The sequence below is a fragment of the Neodiprion pinetum genome, chromosome 4 (genome assembly GCF_021155775.2).
Source record: "Neodiprion pinetum isolate iyNeoPine1 chromosome 4, iyNeoPine1.2, whole genome shotgun sequence".
NCBI lineage: Eukaryota > Metazoa > Arthropoda > Insecta > Hymenoptera > Diprionidae > Neodiprion > Neodiprion pinetum.
The window spans coordinates 31,098,236-31,108,094 of record NC_060235.2 but is presented as its reverse complement, the minus strand read 5'-3'; the positions used below and the strand labels follow the sequence as shown (position 1 = coordinate 31,108,094).

Below are 9,859 nucleotides of genomic sequence, written 5' to 3'. Positions count from 1 at the left end.
GTACAGGACTGTAGCAACACGATCCTACAAACAACCGGCTTATCGGAAGGTAGGTCTTTTCTTAGTTTTAATATTTATTCATTGTCGTTACGTGGGAGCTTGATTATTCAATTAATCATTAACTACCACCGCTCAGTACACTCTCACACCCACGTAACAGCAGCGTATTGGGACTGCGCCCAATCGATTTCTCTCGGAAAATTACGTCGGAATAGTGCATGAAAGAATTTATTCCAGCACTTTCCAAAATCGCGAAAATTTTCGCCAAAAATACAAAGGGGTTAGCCTTGCTGTTTTTTTGGGCGAAAAACTTTTAGTCTCCGATTCGATTTGTATGACCCTTTTCTGACCAATTGGACCCCCAGGAACTCAGAAAACGCAGCGAAAGGAGCGTGGGATCAACAGGAAAGAAGTTACGAAGGAAAATGCACCTGCTGAAAAATGTCGAAATCTGAGGTTCTGGTTTTTTGGCTGTAACTTTTTATCCGCTGCTTGCAGCGTATCAGGACTGCGCTAAATCGATTCGTCTCGCAAAATTGCGTCCGAATAGTGCCAGAAAAAATTTATTCCAGCACTTTTTGAATATTAATCCTCACGTAATATTTTTGATATGTTCTGATGCTGAAATAGCATCTCACACTTCAAGGTTACGACTGTTAGGTGCGCGGTGAAGAGTCCGGATACCCTGATATCTGGATTGATATGTTCTCGTTTCAGTTGAACTTTGTCTGCGTCAAGAACGACGTAAGTTTAATCAAATTCTTCAATTGGAACGTACGAACAAAAATTTTAATCATCCCACTGTCGCAGAACGGCAACGTTATTAGGTAACTCGTAAACTAAAGACTATATCTGCAGTCTAATGTTGACCATCGAAGGGCCTAGCCGCTTAAGTCGGGAATCGGCAGGAAAGATGAGGTGCGTATTTCTTGTCTGAAATGTAGAAACTAAAATCATTATACTTCATGTCATATCATACATGGTATTGAGATTCGGAACCAGAGTTTGGATGTTCGAATGTTCGGATGTTCAGAAAGTGACGTAACCCAAAATTTTTTTTTTCTTGACGTCATCGATCTAAATCAGCTAGTCGAATTCCTCAGTCTGGAAACAACCGTTCAGTAGAGCAGACGTATGAGAATCGCGCTCCGCAAATTTCGAGTACCTGGTTGTCTATCTCCTGGATCCTACGTTCCGGGGCCACTTTCTAGTGAAACTTGACTTCCAGGGCAAGCGCTTCGTGGTTCCTGCGCTCGAAGTCCGCTACCTGGTGGACAAGGATTTCTGCACGGTGAGCATAACATTTTTATGATATTTAATGGCAATTGAAATTATATTTTATCTAAAAATTTTTAAACTTGTCATGTTGACAATAAATTATTTCAATTTATTTTTCGCACAAGCCCAAATTCAGTAGTTATCAATACGCTAGTGAAATTTTCTATAATTTTTTATAATTTTCTCATAATCTTTTTGGTAAAATGTGTGGATCAAAAAATTATATTAATCCATACACAGTATTTTAGACGTGATCTAATAATGAATAAATTTATTAGTATTCGAAGTATAACCCAAGGTGGTTATCAGTGGTTGTTGGTGGTGGTTGAAGGTGGTTGGAGGTGGTCGTAGGTGGACGAGGAGGACGAGGATTTGTGGTCGGTGAATTTAACATTTTTATAATATTTGATAGCAATTGTAATTATATTTCATCTGAAAGTTTTTTACACTTGTCATGTATACAATAAATTATTTCAATTCATTATTCGCCCAAGCAGAAATTCAGTAGCTACAAATGAGCTAATAAAATTTATTATATCATTGATTAATTAACTATATTAATCCTTACAAAACATTTTTGCTGTGTTCTCATACTGGAAATATTTATTAATATTCAAGGTACATCCCGAGGTGGTTGTCAGTGGCTGTTGGAGGTGGTTGACGGTGGTTGGAGGTGATCGGAGGCAGACGAGGAGGAGGACGAACTGAACTGAGTCTCAAAGCCCTGTTGACATAAAAGCAGCTATTCGATAGAAATTATAGTTTATAGTTTACATAGCCCATTGCATGATATTTCATTACAAATACATATGTTTCAATGTATTTAGGAATAATTTATAAAATATACGATAAAATTGATGCCCCGGATCATCGTCGACTTTAACTTTTGAAATGTCCTACCATTTTCGAACACCTCCTACCTCCCCCTGCCACCTCCGACCATCAATGGCCACTTTCGACCACCCCCTATCACCTTTTGCCAGCGCCGACCACCTCCTAACATTTCCGAACACCTCCGACCATCCTATTTAGCTATATTACCAGATTAGCTACGATATGAAAAGAGAAGAATTATTCATTTCGAAACGGGATTCTATTCGACGCGCGCTCCATGTATTCCATAACATTAGTATTCGTAATTATTCCAACAACTTTTCATTTGCTCTCTCGATCTTGAATTTTCATAGGCATAGAATCGAAACGTTGTTTTAGCTGGTCGCAGGTGAAGTATCTGCGTTGGGTAGAGGAGCAGAATTGTTTTTCGAAAAGTATTCGGATGGAAAAAAATTCAGAGTAACTGTAATACATCACGGATGCGTTAATTTTGAACGAGATGAAACGGATGCTTCGTATATGAGACAGTATTTAACGCTGCGTAGTGATGTAAAGACCTAGAAAGGTAATAGGGAAAGAAAGAACGACGCTTCTTGACATTTCGAGTTTATTTTAACACACATTTGAAAGATACGAGCAAAATTTTTCATCATCCAACTGTCGCAGAACGGCAGCGTTATTAGCCGACCCGTTCACTGAAGAATATATCTTCAGTCAACGGCTGACCATCGAAGGGCCTGGCCGCTTGAGTCTGGAATCGGCAGGAGAGATAAAGTGCGTATTTCTTGTATGAAATGTGAAAGCTAAAATCATTATACATCATATCATATCATCATACCTCATACATCATACATCATACATCGTACATCATACATCATCATACGTAGTATCAAAGTTCGAAACCATAGTTTGGATGTCGGACGTTCAGAAAGTGACGTCACCAATTCAAAATCAGCTAGCCGAATTCCTCAGTCTGGAAACAACCGCGCAGTAGAGCGGACGGATGAGAGTCGCGCTCCGCAAATTTCGAGAACCGGGTTCTCAACCTCTCGGATCCCGCGCTTCGGGTCCGCTACGTATTTCGAATACCGGGTTCTCAACCTCCCGGATCCCGCGCTTCGGGTCCGCTACGCGGTGAAACTCGACTTCCAGGATAAGCGCTCCGTGGTTCCTGGTTCATGTTTACAATAAATTATTTCAATTCGTTTTTCGCGCAATCCCAAATTCGGTAGCTGTCAGTCCGCTAATAAAATTTCTCGACTTCCAGGATAAGCGCTCCGTGGTTCCTGGTTCATCTTTACAATGAATTATTTCAATTCGTTTTTCGCGCAATCCCAAATTCGGTAGCTGTCAGTCCGCTAATAAAATTTCTCGACTTCCAGGATAAGCGCTCCGTGGTTCCTGGTTCATGTTTACAATAAATTATTTCAATTCGTTTTTCGCGCAATCCCAAATTCGGTAGCTGTCAGTCCGCTAATAAAATTTCTCGACTTCCAGGATAAGCGCTCCGTGGTTCCTGGTTCATGTTTACAATAAATTATTTCAATTCGTTTTTCGCGCAATCCCAAATTCGGTAGCTGTCAGTCCGCTAATAAAATTTCTCGACTTCCAGGATAAGCGCTCCGTGGTTCCTGGTTCATCTGTACAATAAATTATTTCAATTCGTTTTTCGCGCAATCCCAAATTCGGTAGCTGTCAGTCCGCTAATAAAATTTCTCGACTTCCAGGATAAGCGCTCCGTGGTTCCTGGTTCATGTTTACAATGAATTATTTCAATTCGTTTTTCGCGCAATCCCAAATTCGGTAGCTGTCAGTCCGCTAATAAAATTTCTCGACTTCCAGGATAAGCGCTCCGTGGTTCCTGGTTCATGTTTACAATAAATTATTTCAATTCGTTTTTCGCGCAATCCCAAATTCGGTAGCTGTCAGTCCGCTAATAAAATTTCTCGACTTCCAGGATAAGCGCTCCGTGGTTCCTGGTTCATCTTTACAATAAATTATTTTAATTCGTTTTTCGCGCAATCCCAAATTCGGTAGCTGTCAGTCCGCTAATAAAATTTCTCGACTTCCAGGATAAGCGCTCCGTGGTTCCTGGTTCATGTTTACAATAAATTATTTCAATTCCTTTTTCGCGCAAGCCCAAATTCAGTAGCGGTCAGTGCGCTAGTAAAATTCCTATAACTTTACAATCTTCTCATAATCTTTTTGGTAAAATATGTCGATAAAAAAATTATATCAAACCTTACACATTATTTTTGATTTGTTCTCACGCTGAAAATATTTATTAGTATTCGAGGTATTACTCGAGGTGGTTGGCGGTTTTCGTTGGAGGTAGTTAGGGGTGATTGCGGGTAATGTCGGTGATTCAGGAGGAGGGGGACGAGGATTTGTGCTCGGTGAGTAAAACACTCTTATAATATTTCATGGCAATTGTAATTATATTTCATCTGAAATATTACAAACTTGTTACGTTTACAATAGATTATTTCAATTCATTTTTCGTGCAAGCACAAATTCAGTTGCTACGAATGAGCTTATACAATTTATTATATTATTAATTAATTATTTAATCAATTACTCAATTATATTAATCCTTACACAATATTTTCGATGTGTTCTTATACTGAAAATATTTATTACTATTCAAGGTATAACCTGAGGTGGTTGAAGGTGGTCGGAGGTGGTCGAGGAGGAGGACGAGGAGGACGAGGATTTGTGCTGGGTGAGTAAAACACTTTTATAATATTTGATGGCAATTGTGATTATATTTCATCTGAAATATTACAAACTTGTCACGTTTACAATAGATTATTTCAATTCATTTTTCGTGCAATTACATATTGAGTAGCTATGAATAATCTTGTACAATTCATTATATTATTAATTAATTGATTAATTACATTAATCCTTACACAATATTTTTGATGTGTTCCTATACTAAAAATATTCATTACTATTCCAGGTATTACCCGAGGTGGTCGGAGGTGGACGAGGAGAAGGACGAGCTGGACGAGGAAGAGGACCAGGTGGACGAGGAGGAGGACGAGGTGGCCGAGGAGGAGGCGGGGTGGGTCGTGGGAGAGGACCTCTCCTCTCCTCAGAGGAGGGGAGGGGGAGGGGCAGGGAAGGGGGCGAGGTGGGCGGGGAGGGGGAAGGGAAGGGAAGGGAAGGGGAGGGGGCGGGGAGGGAAGGGAAGGGAATGGAAGGGGCGGGGCGGGGAGGGAGGCGGGGGGGGGGGGGGGGGGGGGGGGGTCGGGAGGGGGGGGGGGGTGAGGGAGGGCGGGAGGGGTGAGGGAGAGGGAAGGGCCGGGCGGGCGGGTGGGCGTGTGGGGGACTTGCACTAACATCCGTCGTCCACTCCCACCCGCCCGCCCGCCCGCCCTCCCTTCCTCCCGCCCGCCCTCCCTTCCTCCCTCCCTCCCTCCCTCCCTCCCTCCCGCCCTCCCTCGCCCCCCCCTCTCGCCCCCTCCCCGCCTCCCACCCCTTCCCTTCCCTTCCCTTCCCTTCCCTCCCCTCCCCACCCACCTCTCCCCCTTTCCGGCCCCTCCCCCTCCCCTCCTCTGAGGAGAGGAGAGGTCCTCTCCCACGACCCACCCCGCCTCCTCCTCGTCCACCTCGTCCTCCTCCTCGTCCACCTGGTCCTCTTCCTCGTCCAGCTCGTCCTCCTCCTCGTCCACCTCCGACCACCTCGGGTAATACCTGGAATAGTAATGAATATTTTTAGTATAGGAACACATCAAAAATATTGTGTAAGGATTAATGTAATTAATCAATTAATTAATAATATAATGAATTGTACAAGATTATTCATAGCTACTGAATATGTGATTGCACGAAAAATGAATTGAAATAATCTATTGTAAACGTGACAAGTTTGTAATATTTCAGATGAAATATAATCACAATTGCCATCAAATATTATAAAAGTGTTTTACTCACCCAGCACAAATCCTCGTCCTCCTCGTCCTCCTCCTCGACCACCTCCAACCACCTTCAACCACCTCAGGTTATACCTTGAATAGTAATAAATATTTTCAGTATAAGAACACATCGAAAATATTGTGTAAGAATTAATATAATTGAGTGATTGATTAAATAATTAATTAATAATATAATAAATTGTATAAGCTCATTCGTAGCAACTGAATTTGTGCTTGCACGAAAAATGAATTGAAATAATCTATTGTAAACGTGACAAGTTTGTAATATTTCAGATGAAATATAATTACAATTGCCATGAAATATTATAAGAGTGTTTTACTCACCGAGCACAAATCCTCGTCCCCCTCCTCCTGAATCACCGACATTACCCGCAACCACCCCTAACTACCTCCAACGAAAACCGCCAACCACCTTGAGTAATACCTCGAATACTAATAAATATTTTCAGCGTGAAAACAAATCAAAAATAATGTGTAAGGTTTGATATAATTTTTTTATCGACATATTTCACCAAAAAGATTATGAGAAGATTGTAAAGTTATAGGAATTTTATTAGCGCACTGACCGCTACTGAATTTGGGCTTGCGCGAAAAAGGAATTGAAATAATTTATTGTAAACATGAACCAGGAACCACGGAGCGCTTATCCTGGAAGTCGAGAAATTTTATTAGCGGACTGACAGCTACCGAATTTGGGATTGCGCGAAAAACGAATTGAAATAATTTATTGTAAAGATGAACCAGGAACCACGGAGCGCTTATCCTGGAAGTCGAGAAATTTTATTAGCGGACTGACAGCTACCGAATTTGGGATTGCGCGAAAAACGAATTGGAATAATTTATTGTAAACATGAACCAGGAACCACGGAGCGCTTATCCTGGAAGTCGAGTTTCACCGCGTAGCGGACCCGAAGCGCGGGATCCGGGAGGTTGAGAACCCGGTATTCGAAATACGTAGCGGACCCGAAGCGCGGGATCCGAGAGGTTGAGAACCCGGTTCTCGAAATTTGCGGAGCGCGACTCTCATCCGTCCGCTCTACTGCGCGGTTGTTTCCAGACTGAGGAATTCGGCTAGCTGATTTTGAATTGGTGACGTCACTTTCTGAACGTCCGACATCCAAACTATGGTTTCGAACTTTGATACTACGTATGATGATGTATGATGTACGATGTATGATGTATGATGTATGAGGTATGATGATATGATATGATGTATAATGATTTTAGCTTTCACATTTCATACAAGAAATACGCACTTTATCTCTCCTGCCGATTCCAGACTCAAGCGGCCAGGCCCTTCGATGGTCAGCCGTTGACTGAAGATATATTCTTCAGTGAACGGGTCGGCTAATAACGCTGCCGTTCTGCGACAGTTGGATGATGAAAAATTTTGCTCGTATCTTTCAAATGTGTGTTAAAATAAACTCGAAATGTCAAGAAGCGTCGTTCTTTCTTTCCCTATTACCTTTCTAGGTCTTTACATCACTACGCAGCGTTAAATACTGTCTCATATACGAAGCATCCGTTTCATCTCGTTCAAAATTAACGCATCCGTGATGTATTACAGTTACTCTGAATTTTTTTCCATCCGAATACTTTTCGAAAAACAATTCTGCTCCTCTACCCAACGCAGATACTTCACCTGCGACCAGCTAAAACAACGTTTCGATTCTATGCCTATGAAAATTCAAGATCGAGAGAGCAAATGAAAAGTTGTTGGAATAATTACGAATACTAATGTTATGGAATACATGGAGCGCGCGTCGAATAGAATCCCGTTTCGAAATGAATAATTCTTCTCTTTTCATATCGTAGCTAATCTGGTAATATAGCTAAATAGGATGGTCGGAGGTGTTCGGAAATGTTAGGAGGTGGTCGGCGCTGGCAAAAGGTGATAGGGGGTGGTCGAAAGTGGCCATTGATGGTCGGAGGTGGCAGGGGGAGGTAGGAGGTGTTCGAAAATGGTAGGACATTTCAAAAGTTAAAGTCGACGATGATCCGGGGCATCAATTTTATCGTATATTTTATAAATTATTCCTAAATACATTGAAACATATGTATTTGTAATGAAATATCATGCAATGGGCTATGTAAACTATAAACTATAATTTCTATCGAATAGCTGCTTTTATGTCAACAGGGCTTTGAGACTCAGTTCAGTTCGTCCTCCTCCTCGTCTGCCTCCGATCACCTCCAACCACCGTCAACCACCTCCAACAGCCACTGACAACCACCTCGGGATGTACCTTGAATATTAATAAATATTTCCAGTATGAGAACACAGCAAAAATGTTTTGTAAGGATTAATATAGTTAATTAATCAATGATATAATAAATTTTATTAGCTCATTTGTAGCTACTGAATTTCTGCTTGGGCGAATAATGAATTGAAATAATTTATTGTATACATGACAAGTGTAAAAAACTTTCAGATGAAATATAATTACAATTGCTATCAAATATTATAAAAATGTTAAATTCACCGACCACAAATCCTCGTCCTCCTCGTCCACCTACGACCACCTCCAACCACCTTCAACCACCACCAACAACCACTGATAACCACCTTGGGTTATACTTCGAATACTAATAAATTTATTCATTATTAGATCACGTCTAAAATACTGTGTATGGATTAATATAATTTTTTGATCCACACATTTTACCAAAAAGATTATGAGAAAATTATAAAAAATTATAGAAAATTTCACTAGCGTATTGATAACTACTGAATTTGGGCTTGTGCGAAAAATAAATTGAAATAATTTATTGTCAACATGACAAGTTTAAAAATTTTTAGATAAAATATAATTTCAATTGCCATTAAATATCATAAAAATGTTATGCTCACCGTGCAGAAATCCTTGTCCACCAGGTAGCGGACTTCGAGCGCAGGAACCACGAAGCGCTTGCCCTGGAAGTCAAGTTTCACTAGAAAGTGGCCCCGGAACGTAGGATCCAGGAGATAGACAACCAGGTACTCGAAATTTGCGGAGCGCGATTCTCATACGTCTGCTCTACTGAACGGTTGTTTCCAGACTGAGGAATTCGACTAGCTGATTTAGATCGATGACGTCAAGAAAAAAAAAATTTTGGGTTACGTCACTTTCTGAACATCCGAACATTCGAACATCCAAACTCTGGTTCCGAATCTCAATACCATGTATGATATGACATGAAGTATAATGATTTTAGTTTCTACATTTCAGACAAGAAATACGCACCTCATCTTTCCTGCCGATTCCCGACTTAAGCGGCTAGGCCCTTCGATGGTCAACATTAGACTGCAGATATAGTCTTTAGTTTACGAGTTACCTAATAACGTTGCCGTTCTGCGACAGTGGGATGATTAAAATTTTTGTTCGTACGTTCCAATTGAAGAATTTGATTAAACTTACGTCGTTCTTGACGCAGACAAAGTTCAACTGAAACGAGAACATATCAATCCAGATATCAGGGTATCCGGACTCTTCACCGCGCACCTAACAGTGCGTAACCTTGAAGTGTGAGATGCTATTTCTTTTCTCCCCTTGCGATTTTGATCCATGTCACACGCATCTTTGAAGATACCAAACTGCTATCGCATAGGCATGGACTGTCTCTGGTTGTGCCAGAGTGCGTGAGACTTGTCATGGCGGTAAAAGTTCCCCTATTGCTCTGTTTGCGTAGAGCCAACCGTAACGTTCATGCTTCCAGAGAGAATGTGTGGCACGAGGTATACGGCTCTGGAAAATCCAAATAAAACTATATTAGCAAAGTTATTGCTGTGGGGTGCAATATCATGCATACCAGGTACCTTTCCTTGT

General features: G+C 41.2%; 2 long non-coding RNA genes across 2 annotated transcripts; one reads left to right on the top strand and one right to left on the bottom strand.

Annotated features, from left to right (window-relative positions):
- The first annotated feature begins 827 nt into the window (after positions 1-827).
- Positions 828-2,091, top strand: LOC124216168 (uncharacterized). The gene is made up of 4 exons (XR_006882544.2): positions 828-918; positions 1,087-1,291; positions 1,557-1,655; positions 1,897-2,091. It is a non-coding gene; the product is annotated as an uncharacterized lncRNA (long non-coding RNA).
- Positions 2,092-8,104: 6,013 nt separating this feature from the next.
- Positions 8,105-9,673, bottom strand: LOC124216535 (uncharacterized). Its single transcript, XR_006882629.2, has 5 exons — positions 9,452-9,673; positions 9,278-9,385; positions 8,905-9,109; positions 8,541-8,639; positions 8,105-8,299 (listed from the first exon to the last, which is right to left on the bottom strand). It is a non-coding gene; the product is annotated as an uncharacterized lncRNA (long non-coding RNA).
- Between the last annotated feature and the right edge of the window lie 186 nt (positions 9,674-9,859).